This window comes from Protopterus annectens, chromosome 1.part1 (genome assembly GCF_019279795.1).
Source record: "Protopterus annectens isolate FY-2018-M chromosome 1.part1, PAN1.0, whole genome shotgun sequence".
Taxonomy (NCBI): Eukaryota; Metazoa; Chordata; order Ceratodontiformes; family Protopteridae; genus Protopterus; species Protopterus annectens.
This window is the reverse complement of record NC_056726.1, coordinates 1,642,654,027-1,642,669,530: the sequence shown is the minus strand read 5'-3', so window position 1 is coordinate 1,642,669,530 and position 15,504 is coordinate 1,642,654,027. Positions and strand designations below refer to the sequence as shown.

General features: G+C 37.1%; 1 protein-coding gene across 1 annotated transcript in view; it reads right to left on the bottom strand.

The window, feature by feature from the left end:
* Positions 1-15,504, bottom strand: part of LOC122811733 (CAP-Gly domain-containing linker protein 4-like) — a 1,328,591-nt gene that overhangs the window by 1,236,434 nt on the left and 76,653 nt on the right. The gene's annotated exons all lie outside the window — the stretch shown is intronic.

Here is a 15,504-nt window from a genome sequence, read left to right as displayed (position 1 = left end):
TAAGGTTGGGCTCATGCTAGGCATTCATATCTGGCAGGACTGATTAGCAAATAACAATGACAGAATAAAAACAGATTTGTTTCTACCTAATGTCTTTGCTGGTAATGTGTCCCTGACTTATAAATTTAGAAAGTTGATAGAATAACAGGATTTGTGTTAGCTTACATGCACTGAAGAATATGACGTCTAAATCTCAAATGTATGCCACTATTTAGTGACTTCAGTCCTTACTGACTTGCCAGAAAACCACAGATTTAATGAGGAACAGACCAAATATATAAGGCAAAAATCCCGACATTCTACAAATATCTGCATTTCCATTTGTGGAAAAAGAAGAGGTGAGTCCATGATCTCCTTAGTCTGTATGGGCCAATGTCTCTAGCACTCAGTCACCAACAACGCCCAGATTATTTCTGGAAGAGATATGCCAGGGTCACTGGTGCCTTCTGTGGTTGCTTGTCAGCAGGGGTTAAGGGCTACTTGTATGAAACCTGTCCATAGGGCTTTACCCTGTCTCCTTGCATCAGTTTCGGAGATTGATAGCTACTGAGGTGCAGCACCAACTGGATAGCCACCTTGTTAACAGGGAGTGCCTTATGCTGTTGCTGGTGGAATCACATGACTGACAGTCTCTGACATGTGGTCTACTGGGGAAGCAATTGACCCATACCATGAGTCATCCAAGTGAGTGATACCTAGGTCTGTTGCCCTCAAAGATGTCATTACATCCAACCATACCAGTACTTTACTGCATCCTCAGTTTTGTGGTCCCTTCCCCTTACATGTCATTACTCTTTCCTCATTCATTATCCAACCCTCTCCCTCACCACTAGTCCAACCTCTTCATATCTGTGTCCATTCATGATCCTCCTAACCATTATTTTGTGTCTATCACAAGGTTTGTATGCATATGCATTTTACCTTTGTCTGTCTGTCTGTCACTACCGCTACCTGCCCTTCTATATCTCTCCCATAAACAACCATCTAACATACAATTAACTCTCCCCTGCCCATACTTTATTTTCTATATATTACAAAAAAGGATCTTTCCCTGGAAAAAAATATCCTCACACCTTTTATACCTTATAGTTTCCATAGCACGTTTCCCACTTCATGTTGTTCTTCCCTTTTCTACTTTCCTACCTCCCCCATATATTTTAATTTATATGGTGAACTAGGTTGACTCTTTCCTGTCCACACCCACAGTGGCCTATATGCTGGATGCTATGCTGCAGTTGTTGTTCCATTTAATCACAAATTGCTGCTGCTTTGCAGTGCTACATCAAGTTTGTGTTCATGCATCGATTCAACTGTGCTAGCCTGCCTTCGTTGTTATAACTGTCAAATAGTTCCTGAGCCCTACCCTAGCATCGCTTCACATAACTGTCAAACTGTTCCAAAGCCCTACCCTAGCATTGCTTCAGATAACTGTCAAACTGTTCCAGAGCCCTACCCTAGCATTCTTTCAGATAACTGTCAAACTGTTCCAGAGCCCTACCCTAACATTGCTTCAGATAACTGTCAAGCTGTTCCGGAGCCGTACCCTAGCATTGCTTCAGATAACTACCAAACTGTTCGGGAGCTATACCCTAGCATTGTTTCAAATAACTGTCAAACTGTTCTGGAGCCCTACCCTAGCATTGCTTCAGATAACTCTCAAACTGTTCTGGAGCCCTACCCTAGCATTGCTTCAGATAAATGTCAAACTGTTCCGGAGCCCTACCCTAGCATTGCTTCAGATAACTGTCAAACTGTTCTGGAGCCCTACCCTAGCATTGCTTCAGATAACTGCCAAACTGTTCCACAGCCCTACCCTAGCATTGTTTCAGATAACTGTCAAACTGTTCCAGAGCCCTACCCTAGCATTACTTCAGATAACTGTCAAGCTGTTCTGGAGTCCTACCCTAGCATTGCTTCAGATAACTGTCAAACTGTTCTGGAGCCCTACCCTAGCATTGCTTTAGATAACTGTTAAACTTTTCTGGAACCCTATACTAGCATTGCTTCAGATAACTGTCAAACTGTTCTGGATCCCTACCCTAGCATTGCTTCAGATAACTGTCAAACTGTTCCAGACCCTACCCTAGCATTGCTTCAGATAACTGTCAAACTTTTCCAGAGCCCTATACTAGCATTGCTTCAGATAACTGTCAAACTGTTCTGGATCCCTACCCTAGCATTGTTTCAGATAACTGTCAAACTGTTTCAGAGCCCTACCCTAGCATTGCTTCAGATAACTGTCAAACTGTTTCAGAGCCCTACCCTAGCATTGCTTCAACTGCAGAGCAGCTTAGTTCCACTTCTCCCATTAGCTCCACACTTTCCTTTATTTTTTATTTATTTGTTTTTATCTAAATTTTATTTGCATACCAAAAAATAACAGAAATAACAACAAAACAGAGATATATGAAAGGGATACAAAAAAAAAAAAAACACTAGCTACAAGAACAAAGTTGAAACTTAACACTGCACCATTACCATAAGAAATCAAACTACATACAATATTAACAAACCCCACGATTAATAAATTAATACTCTTAATGGCAAATGACAAGGTGTTACATTATGACTGACATTAATAATATTCTGTTAAATGTACCCTACGCTGTGATAGATTATCCATTGCCCCCTCCATTTTAAATGAGTAAATAATTTTGTTTAAATGTTGGTGCAGTTGATTCTTCATAACCATTATAGATTAAATCCCTTTCATCGTTTTTCTCAGAGCAATTTAACTACACTTACCAGAGTCCAATATTCTTACAAATGTTGGTGTATCTTTACTTTAACCCTTTAAAGTAAAAACCATATAAAAGCATGAACACTTTAACAGTTCAGTGTGTTTTTGTCCGTTAACAGACTTCTTCAGATGAACTACAGCGATCCAACTTGTTCCTTATATACCCTCATTAACCAATTAATAATTAACCCGTTATGTTAATTATGAATCAAATAGAAATCGTTTTTTACTATTTATTTGTGGGTATCCAAGTGATTTTTTTGGGATTTAATTCCTATGTTTCCCACTATCTGCTAGCCTTCTGTGTAATTTCCACCCTTCTCCTTTCTCTGATATTCTCAGCCTTGCCCCACTTAGTCCTTACACTCCAAGCATTCCTCCATGTCCTTGGATTACTTACCTTTACTATAAGCATCTCACTGATTGTTTTCCCCTCAACCTCTCTTCTTTGGCTCTTCCCGCTCCGTTTGCCCTGCGGGCTCACTCCGCTCTCCTCCCTACCCCCAATTCCCACCCACCCCCAGGGGTCCTACATTTACTTTGCCTCTAGACACACCCCTTGATTCTTCCTCCCAATCATACTCAAAGCTTCTCAAATTGTGCACCCACCCTAGAATTTACCACACCCACTTACCTACTATAACCAGCCACACCCCTCTCTTACTATCACACCTAGAACATCACACCCCCTACCACTTGCCCTACCCTACCACATTACTCACACCTTACAACACACTATTATACTAACTCCATCTTCTAAGCAAACTTACAACTACATTACCATGACTACAACTATCCTCCAGACACAGCTGAAATTACCTATATCCTTTTTACTACTATCCTCTCTTATTACTACATACTTCCTAACCTCCTATGAACACTCGATAACTGTTTCTCTCTCACTTCCCTCAAAACACACCTGTACACCTACAACATCCCCATCCCCATCCTTCTTTCATACCTCTTCACAATCTATCTACCTTCTTGCCAAATACCACAGGCTACTACACTGCAAACTACTAAAATCTAAAACAAAGAAAACATTTGACACTTTCCTAAAACTTAGACCTAAAAACTATTTTACACTACTCCATCTATTACAAGATGGTGACATACACCCCAACCCTGGCCCACAAGCTACTACAAACAATACACATAAAAATCATACCAAACCCTTCTCTCTCTCTCATCCTCTACACCCTCTAACCTCCTTTCCTTGGCCCATCTCAATATACGTAGCATCTGCAACAAAATTAGTCAACTCCATGCCCTACTAGAAACACACAACTTTGATATTTTATGCTTATCAGAAACTTGGCTAAAGCCTTCAATTAAAGACATTGAAATTACCCCACCTGGATATAACATTGTTAGACTTGATCGCACTTCCAGGAAAGGTGGGGGAGTAGCTATTCTATATAAAACATACCTAAAGCTAACTCTTCTTGACCTTACCCTTAACCAAAACAATAATGCAGAAATAATCTGCTCAAAAATACAAATCAACACTACTAAAGCAATAAATGTCATCTGTGCTTATCTCCCCCCTGGAAATAACATCCCCACCTTAGAACACATTCTTGAACAACTCTCTAATAAACTCCCTCAAGAAACACTATTCCTTGGGGACTTTAACATTGATTGGAAATCATGTAATAATACTAATCCTACTTCTCACATAAACCTTTATGGTTTCAAACAACTCATTGATAGTCCCACTAGAATAAATAATAAAAGCAAAAAAGAAACCACCTTAGACTGGATTCTTACTAACTCCCCCCTGCAAACCTACCAAACTGGCATCCTTCCGGATGACCTCAGCGATCACTCTCTTACCTACGTCATTAGAGCTAAAACTAACCTGAACTTACCTACCACTTACAGAACACTATACTCCAAAAAACAATTTAATCCTGAGCAGTTTCAAACAGAACTTTCACAATACAACTGTACCCCTCTAAAACACCTCACACTTAACAAGGCTGTTGAACATTTCAATTCAGCATTCCTTGCAATCCTACATCAACATGCCCCAAGTCGTACCATTAGAACAAGGACTAAAACCGCACCCTGGCTAACCTCTAATACTAAGCAAAGAATTATACTCAGAAATAAATCTTGGAAAAAATGGCATTCCTCTAGAAACCCAATAGATCATCAAACCTTTAGAGAGCTCAGAAACAGTACCAAAAAAGCCATCCTTTCAGACAAAAGGAATTATTACCTTGAACTTCAGCAGTCCACCAAAAAAGAACCAAAAAAGTTCTGGTCTACTATCAATAATCTACTTACCCCAGGCAAAGCAGTTACACCCAACCGAAAGAACTTAGACCCTGATGATCCCTCTTTAATAGCAAATAACTTCAATACTTTCTTTACTACTTCCATACAAAGTCTAGCTAACCACTTAGCTCCTGATACTTCTCAACTGCTCTTAAGTAACCTCAATGACTCTATTCTTCCCCTTCAACTTCAACCTATACCCACCTCCTATATACAATCTATTTTACAAAAACTGAAACCCACTACCCCTTCAGCAGATAAGCTTCCTGCTGAATTCCTCCAAGTAGCAGCTAAAGCTATTGCCTACCCTGTTTCTATCCTAATAAACCGATCCATAAAAGAAAGTACTTTTCCAGCAATCTGGAAGATATCATACATCATACCCTTACACAAAGGAGGTAAATCCACTGACCTTTCTAACTTTCGCACTATAGCACTATTATCTCCACTAGCTAAAATCATGGAAAAATGTATACACAAACAACTAATTAACCATCTCCTCCATAACAACCTACTAGCCAACACTCAACATGGATTTAGACCTTCACATAGTACTACCACTGCACTACTTTCTTTTACCAACACCATCAACTGTAACCGTAACAACAACGAACTAACCTCTTCTCTTTTCCTAGACCTGTCAAAAGCCTTCGACATCGTCAACCATACACTTCTTCTACACATATTAAAATCCCTTGCCTTGGATTTCTCTTCCTTAACCTGGTTCTCATCCTATCTTGAAAACCGACAACAAGCAGTACTATGGAAAAATTCTCTATCTGCTCTACTACCTATCTCTTTAGGAGTACCTCAAGGATCTATACTAGGCCCACTCTTATTCTCTATCTTTATTAATGATCTCCAATCATCTATCCAAATCACTACCTGTATACAATATGCAGATGATTCCACCATTATTTGTACAGCTTCCTCTCAATCTGAACTCCAGTCCCTTACACAATCTACCTTTTCAACCGTTGAACAGTGGTTCTCAAAAAGATGCCTTCTCCTCAACCCCAAGAAAACTAAACTATTACTATTCTCACCTACCCAGAAATCTCCTCTACTACACTTTACTATTTCAGCAAGTGATAATTCCCACATTTCCCCCGACTCTACTACAAAACTGCTTGGTGTTACTATAGATAATAATCTTAACTATGATTGTCACATCAGTAACACTATAAAAGCAGTTAATAAAAAGATTGGTTCACTGTACAGAATCAAACCCTTCCTTACACCCGAAGCACGGACCACCTTAGCTCAATCACATCTTATCTCTACCCTATTGTATGCTTCCTCTATATACACTAATCTCTCTAAAAGCAACCTAAGGAAACTGACTACATCCTACCATAATATAGCTCGATTTGCCACAGCATCCCAGTATAGAACTCACCACTGTCTAAACTTAAAACAACTACACTGGTTGGAACTTCCTAACAAGCTCATCTATCAACAACTCTTAATAGCACATAACATTCTATATCAACCATTAAAAACACCTGCTCTTAACAACCTCTTGACTCCCTACAATAACTTGAAACAGCTGCGCTCTGCCGAAAAGCTACAAGCCAACACTACTAGAATTACAAATTCTGCAGGTAACTGTCTTTTCTCCAACTCAGTAGGCAAAATATGGAACAACCTCCCCTCACATATCTCCTCTCTAGCTTCTCTTCATCTCTTTAAAAAACAACTTTTTTTACATCTGAACAACTACTGGCTCTGCTCTTGTACCAATCCTGACTAACCTACTTTCTTCTGTCTACTATCATATTTCCCTATTTAACATTGCAATCTGTCTCTCTGGTCACAAATGACTTTACTGCTACTATTGTTCTCATATATGAAACCAAAAAAAAAAAAAAAGGGTACAAACAATGTTTTTTATGTATATACATTTTAAACTACGTAATACTCTCATCCTCCTATATTTGTACTGAAAGTATTTAATGCCTTTCTTATTACGTAGATGGTATTATTTGTTTTTATTACCTGACCTAGACTAATATCTCTGCATTTTGCTCATTGCCTGTGACATTAGTGTTTTCTGCAAATGTTTATTTTCTATAACCTTGCTTAAAGCTGTGGAGCTTTTCGCCCGGGGCCTCCACTGAAAATGGACAATAATCCAGCTGGACTAGCCTGGTCAACAAATGTAAAATAAATAACTAAAAAATAAAATTGTGTGGTATGTGGGAAACAGCCTTTCCGAGTGCTCTTTTTTTTGGTTTAGATGTCCATACCTGTTGCCCTTAGTCACCTGAAAAGTACACATTTTTTTCTTGGTCCTCCATTTGCTTTGCATCAATTATTTTAAAGCATTAACTTTGTTGATCCATAAGTTTTTAGAAATTGAACCACTCTACCTATTTAAATTCCCTTCCACTTATATCATACCTCTCAGCTGCAGAGAGTTTCTTTCACAGAATGTCCTGATTTTTGCTTTATAACTTTGCTCCATTTTTCATAAAACTGTGGATTTTCTGGCAAAGTATTGGCAAGTGATTGAAAATTAAAGTAAAAAAATAATGACAGACATTTGAATTTCAAATTCATACTCTTCAGAAAATGCATGGTAACACAAACATTGCTATGCTATCAACTTTCTAAATTTGTAAGAGCAATCTTTAAAAAAATTGTCACTATTTCTGTGCCTTTGTCTCCCAGTAATCTATGACTTAGTCCAAATTTCCTCTAAAAGGTAGAGAGGTATGACTTATACCAAATTAATGCTCTTCCAGATTTATCATGCCTAAATATAAATTTGAATTACAAATACTTTACCTTTCAATATGTAAACCACTGCTGTGGGGGTAGGAAGAATTCCACCTGCAAACTCTCAAGACTTGTAAAGTCATCTGGCACCCTAAGCAATTCCCCAAACTGACAAAACAACTCTTCTGTGCTCCTGCATCTGTACCAACCTGCTTGCTACACTGTAACAAGGAGCTAGCTACAGTACTAATGCATACTATGCTTCAGCTGTCACAGTATCTGCAGTATCAGTATTCATTTATGAAGCTGTAATATCTTCCTGGCTTCATTAATTCATTCCAGTTCTGCACTCACACCCCACTGGCACTTGTTTAGTTTCTCCCCATCCTAATTATGGCTTTGGTGATATTCATACTGACTAGTGGACATTTGACCATGGCACTAGGGAGTATATTTTACTTTTTGTTCCCCTACCTGTGAATGGGTCATAGGATTGTTGCAAAACAGACAGTATGAAGGAATTAAGTGCACAAAAGATGATGTGGAGTACAGAATTGGAACCTAAAACTGTAGAAATCATTGCCATTGAAATTGTGAAAGGCAGATTAACTAATACGGATCTAATCTGTTTAATAAAAGAAATGCCAGCTGTGGGATTATTAGTATTCTGGTGTTAAATACTGCAGAAGTATGAGATGGAAATACTAAAAACAAAAACCTGAGTCATAGGTTTCTCTGCAAGTGATACAGAGATTGAAGGTGATACAATGCATGAGGTAGATTAACAGTAATCTGTAGTGGTGGAAGATGCAGGACAAGGCAGTCAAGTGATTGTAATGCCAGGAGACCAAACGGCTGTTAATAAATCATACACACCTGCAGTGTGTGTTGCAGGTGACAAATTGAAAGTACTGACACACCAATTACCTGTATATAGGTATTGGGTATGGAACAGCATTGTTCTTCAACTAAATGTTTCTGTAAATGATCTAAGAGCTTTGACACACATTGGCAGGAATCATTCTGCAAAGTAACCTTTGAGACTTGATCTTGTGGAAACGTTTGCATTTCTTATGCAAAAAAAGAGGAAAAGAAGGCAAAATGACTGTGCAATTCATGGGTAGGCTATGTGGTTAAAGGGGCCGAATTTAAAATCAAAAAGAAACTTGCAGTCCAGTTTGAGACTACTAATGTAAAAAAAAAATAAGTTGTTTTTTTTTTTTTTTTTGAAGTGAAAGTTGCGAAATGGTTCATGGGAGGTGTGGTTAAATGAAAAAATATGTAATGACAAGGTTATTCATATACCTAGTTTATTTCTAAAAAGGATGAGGGAGGTTAGGAACTGAATAGGGTTGCCACCTTTTCAAATGCCCAAAGTGGGACATTTTTGGTACAAACGTCAGATTTTGCAGGTCAAAACCTACCCACAGCCAGTACAAATGACAGAACTTCACTTCTTTGCCTAACTAATAGCTTATTCTTGTAGCATTTTAGTTGCTTATTCTGTTTCTTCTAACATTTAGGTGTTTCAGATACAGAATAACTGTTGTATGCAACTATTACATAAAATATAGGAAATCATTTTGTCCTAAAATCTCAGGACATTTACCATTTTTACAATTTTGTTGCAGGACACAACTACCCAAAGAGGGACTGTCACTCGCAAAGTGGGACAGGTGGTAACCCTAGAACTGAAGGCAATCATTTTAAATAATATGGATTATATGACTTGTTTAAGATGCTACAGGAAGTAGAGGGAAATTAATTAAGGTGGTTTGTAATGATGGAAGGTTTGGAATAAAGGAAAACAGAGAAGAGGTATTGTATTTCTGGTGAGGAAAGTAATGCATTGACAGACAGCTAGATGAGCACAAGTTATTAGCATATGACGCAGAGAAATTATTTGACTCTGTATGGTACAGTGGAATATGGTGTGTAGTAGAAATCTACAATATTAGTAGTAAAATTCGGAAAGAACTAAAGAGGTTCATAAAACTGCATGAAATACTATTCTAGTTAGTGGCTGGATGAGCAGAAAGGTAAAGATAGAAAAAGGTATGAGGCAAGGGTATGCATTGAGCAGGTTCCTTTGGGGTAAATTATTAATTGAGTTGTGGAAGAATATAATGAATACTTAAAAGGGATTTTGTGGGAGATACTGGAAGACTGAAGATATGTTTATTTGTGAATTATGCAGGTGATTTAGTAAGCATTGCTATTAAGAAGAATTGGGAAAGAGAAGCGATTAAAAAATTACAAAGGAACTTAAAGAAAATAGGACTGAAATTAGACAACAATGGAAAAGATATGGAGATGTGGTTAGTATAGAAGAAATATATTGTGGGAAGAAGGAAGTGGGTCTATTAAGGATTATGTCTGAAAAAACAGAGGTAGAGACAGTGCAATGGTATGACAGTAAAGAAGAAATAAGAAAGATTGATAATGTATAGAAAGCTTTTATCATTTAATAAGAAAGTGTATCTGATTCATTCAAAATTAAGTAAGTTATGGTGTTTTGGATAAGAGTTTCTTTTTCCAAGATAAGAAAAATAAAGCACTTCAACCCTTAAAGGTCAAGGTTCAACCACATTAATAGAATGATATTTTACTGTAAGAATGAAGCGTGAAGAATGAGGTTAATATATTTTGCATATAAATTTGTATTGAGTATTGAAAGAAAATGCAAAATGGAAAATATTTATTGAAGCAATTGATATGAGTGAAATATAAAGAAGTATGTGGAAGTTTAGTGGTTAAAAAGAAAGAACATCAGTATAATTAAACAATGGAAGAATGTGCATACAAAATTAAAAAATACGTTTCAGACTAGTGAATGATTACAAAATAAACATCTATGGTATGAGAGGAGGATAACAGAAAAATGTTATTATGAGAAACCATGGGAAGGAATGACTGATGCTAGAAAAAAAAACAATAAAAGAGAGGCCAACAAGATTTAAGCATGCTCAATACTTACCTTTTTATGAAGATTAATGTCATGGAGATTGCAAGTAAAAGGATGGATAATTTATTATAAACAGATGAAAGAATGATTCAGGGCAGATTGTGAATTTGAGGAAAGTTTACATCATGTGCAAATATGCTTTGGTAGGCTTAAAGTGTTCTGAGAAATGTTTAACAGAATTTAAGCAAGAAATATTTAGACACATGGGTTTGGAAAAATATGTATGTAGAATATGAAGCAAATTGTACAGAAAAATAAAAATATGTTATATAAGGTTTTGATATGCGCAATTGGACACTATGGTTGAGAAGGCATGAAGAAGTTATATATAATAAGCCATGGGATCGTGGCTTATTTCTTCAAAAACTGCATAAGTGGTTATGGCAGAAAGGAAAGGGAGGTGAGAGTTGAAAAATGTATGATGTATAATGACATTTTTGAATTGATGTTTAATGTTTCAAAATGATTTATCTTGAGATGTTAACATTGTTTCTGTTGCATTTACTTTCTATTTACTGTGTATATACAAGTTAAAATGTGTACGTAATAAAGGATCCCTACTTTTTTTTTTTTATAACTGCCATAGGATATTTTACACCTACGTGAGCTACCACCAAATCCATTAGATGGGGTATTCGTTTGATATCTCATCCAAATGACACACTCGAGTGCAGCATCTCAAATTGCTGCACTGCAGTGTTAGTATTGGGAAATCCATTTGATTGAGAATCAAATCGTTTAAGAAATTAGACACTTCTGAGTGATAACTGAAACTGTGTTTCTTCTCATTGGGAGCTAGCAATTGCTGTTCTCCTGTGAGTCCACTCCAGATTGATGCTGAGTGGGTGTTAACTAACTTGTTAAATATGACAGCCCGGAACATATGCACATAACACTATGACATACACGCACATTCGTTCACACACTACCACACACACACACACACACACACACACACGCACACACACATAAATACATTCATGTTCATTTCTATATGTCAGCAATTGCTGTATCTTTCTTAAAAAAATGCCAGGTATTTTCTGTGTGAAACTAGCACCATTACTGAAATCTATGCTTCCACTTTATACTTTTCACCATTGGTTTCTACCAAAGGAAAGGTACATTTCTAAATTAGGGCATTGGGAAAGGCAGATGCTACTGGAACTACCTCAGTGCTATAAATCTGTGAAACAAAGATACTACTAGGAAACTACAAAGTACAAGCAGACACAGGGATACATTATAAATACTTCTGTAGACCCAATTTCCAAAGCAGATTATTTTCTATTTTCCTCATATCCTGCTGAGAATGTTCTACTCTCAATAGATTATAAAAACAGCGCTTGTAAATCTGCCATGTCATGCAAATATGATTTACTAAATAGTATTAGGATGCTGTACTTTAACTCTATTATGTTTCCATGATCTGTGCTTTGTTTCTTCATAGGAAAACACTACTTCTATAGCTTTACTCTGATTAGAACAGCATGCAGCATTTTATTTATGTCTATGATAGCTCTTTAGCAGAGGTCTAGTGGGACCCCAGGGAATATATATTAGGTATGTGTTGCACTGGATGGGACATTACCTGAGTATATGCAACTATAGGTCTAAATGTTTGTCATTTAAACCTTCTTACCCCTGTAGCCATCTATCCTTCCTTTATATTGTAGCTGTAACTCATAGCAATAAATCGGTGTTAGAATATCACCCTGCTCCTTCTCAGCCTTCTTTCCTCTGTCATATCCTGCTCATTCTTTCCTTTCTTCCTTAAGTTTGCCCACTCTCCCTTTTGTGTATTCATAATTAATGTATACTTTAAAAATTGATATCCCACTCAAGATATTTTTCGTCATGAACATTCCTTTCCACAGCTGTCATCCCTATTTCAGTATTCTTCCTGTTCTGTTTTATTTCACCTTCACACTACATTATATTTTGTAGCCATATAAAATGCTTTAGCTATTTGTGAGTAAAGCATTGCCCTTACCTAAATTGCACAGCAATGTTTCACTGTTGGAATCAGGAGAAATGTAATTGGTATTTAGACTGAACTCATAAAAGCTTTGCTATTTCATCTCCTCTGTAATCAATACATTCAACACAATAAAAAAATATTAGAAAAGAGGATAGTGACAACACTGAGGCTGTTCTCCTGAAATAGACTAGAATAATAAGGCCTTTCCTACATGTTATGGCCTTTCAGTGTCTAAACTTCAAAAGACCTATATGGTCTTAAAACCAGCAGCAACCTGTGAACCTCAAAACCTAGGAAATCCTAATGTAGAGAGTTACTCAAGCCTATATGGTCGTGTATGGCCTGGTCTGTATCTCCTCTGCCTTCTCTCTGAAAAGGCTGAAATTATATTTGAGGAAACAGTTTGAGGAATCTCGGGGACATCTGATCATCTCTTCTATGGAATGTGTCCTGAAAGGTGACATTCATGCAGAGACAGCTACTGCAAAAAAGGGGACTGTCAGTCAGCTATAGTGGCACAGAGAGATAATTCCCTGACTATGACACAGGTGACTTGAGTTTGATTAGAGGATGAGGTGCTGGAGAAAATGGTGAGGGTGAGAATGATGACAGCATGCCTGTCTGCCTTTCTCTTTATGGTGTGGGAACATTTACTCATGGTATGCTCTTTGTCTCTCAAAGGTGATATTTCAAGGGAGTATGACTAATTACGTGTGTTGCAGCAGGAGGTGCAGATATACTTTGCAATGTGGTGGAACCAGCCATGGTGCTACAGGTATTTTAATATGAAAATATAAATTCATCTTCTGAAAGCTTGGAATTATTACACTGATTTTCCAAAATGCAGAATCCTCATCCTCATCCTCATCCTCTCATTTATCCCTTTTTCTCAATTTCTACATGGAGTTGGGAAGTCTTTTCAACAATCACCACCTCTCTCAGTTCATTGCCACTCTCCTAGTTTCTTTGTCAGTCATGTCAGACTGTCACCTATCTTTTCCCATACAATCCATCGCTTTGCTGTATGCCTTCTTTTCCCCTTGCTTTCTTCTTGTCTCTTCCAAATCTTCTTTACCACATCAACATCTACTTTCCTGTCCATGCCCAAACCACTGAAGTCTGCTCTGTTTGAGCTTCCCTGCACTTCGAGCTACTTTGGCTTCTGCTCTGATGTCCATTTCATTGGCTGTCTCACAGCACACCCTACCCCCTATAACAGGACTTTATCTCAAACACCTCCAGCTTTCTCAACTGCTCTGTATTTACTGGCCAGGTGTCTGTACCATGCAGAAGTAGTGGTCACACTTCTGTTTTACACACCTTACTTTTCAGCTTCTTTGCCATTCTGTTATATGCTACCTTATATGTTATATGTTACACTTTGTGGTAGGTGACTGCAGCCTCTCTGACTCTAACTGTGACCTTCTCATTCAGGCTTCCCTTCTCCTCAAACACCCCTTCAAGATACTTAAAGCAGTTAATCTGTTCCTCTAATTTAAATTATCTAAAAAAAATATCCCATCATTCAAAATAATTAACACAGAAGTGGCAGAGATTATTGCTAAAGATTATTTCTTAGCATTAAGAATACTGCATCCATTAATACAAAAACAAGCTTTGGAAATTGGCTGCTTCCACAAAAGCTATAAATACAAAATTGACCTTTTAACATATTTTACCTCCTGTAGAACCTGCAGTAAGACATTCTTGTATTCTGTGCACCATATATAAGGTTGCTAAAAAAGGCAGAATATAATACTGAATATCTGGTAAAATGAGGATTTGTAAATCACCAAGCAAATCTGATAATCTCTTATAGTACATATCTTGTATTGCTTTACTTAATTTGTTGTTCAAGTAATTGGAAATCTTACAATATTTACACAGCATTTAAAGACCTGCATATGTATGTATGTGTGTGTGTATATAGATAGATATACATATTTCACATACACAAGTGCACGCACACTCATAACACATGTATGAATACTATATCTGCATGTTTGTGTGTGTATACTATAGAGAAACAGACTAATATACATATAGTTGATCAAATTCTTGCAAATTTACTGTTGTACCACTGTAAATATCCAGCCTTAGAGTAATAATGTTTATTTTTGTTAATTGTTAAACATACACCTTGACTTTGTAATAAAGTGCATTTCTACCAGAATACTACACATTTATGAACATTCAGAGGAATTCAATTAAGCCAGGTGTACCAATCTTCATTTAAGCAAACAGTGACGTTTCATTTCATTACTGCCATTTGGATGTCATTGCATCATTAACCTTTGCAAAATATACCAAGTATTGCTGACAGTTTAATTGATTTTTATAAGATAATAACATGCTCAGATAAAGGCAGAGAACTGCTTCAACATGACACTCAAATTCTGAGCACATTTAGCTGAAAAAAGTTACTTCTTATTGAGACTAGTGTGCAAACCTTTCTTCACATATAGTTCAGTACAGTGCTTATTATAAGCCAATAGTTTTAAAAAGGCCTCCACAGCAAAATGAAACTTGCTTCTTTTGGAAACATTCTTAAAAGACAAACCACTCTGTGCCTGGGTATATGAGGACTAAGCACAGTGCTTCTGATTTCATTTTTGATATGTCTGCCTTTTAATTGCATTAGACAATTGACCATGACTATATTTGGTAGAATTTATGTGAGTCTGTTCAGCTGACTGGATATACATGGTAGAATTGTATTCAGCAGATTACCTGTGGCAGGTAATCTTGTATTAACTGAAAAGACACATTGTCTACTAGTACAATTATCTACCATGCTATGTAAATCTGTTGGCATAC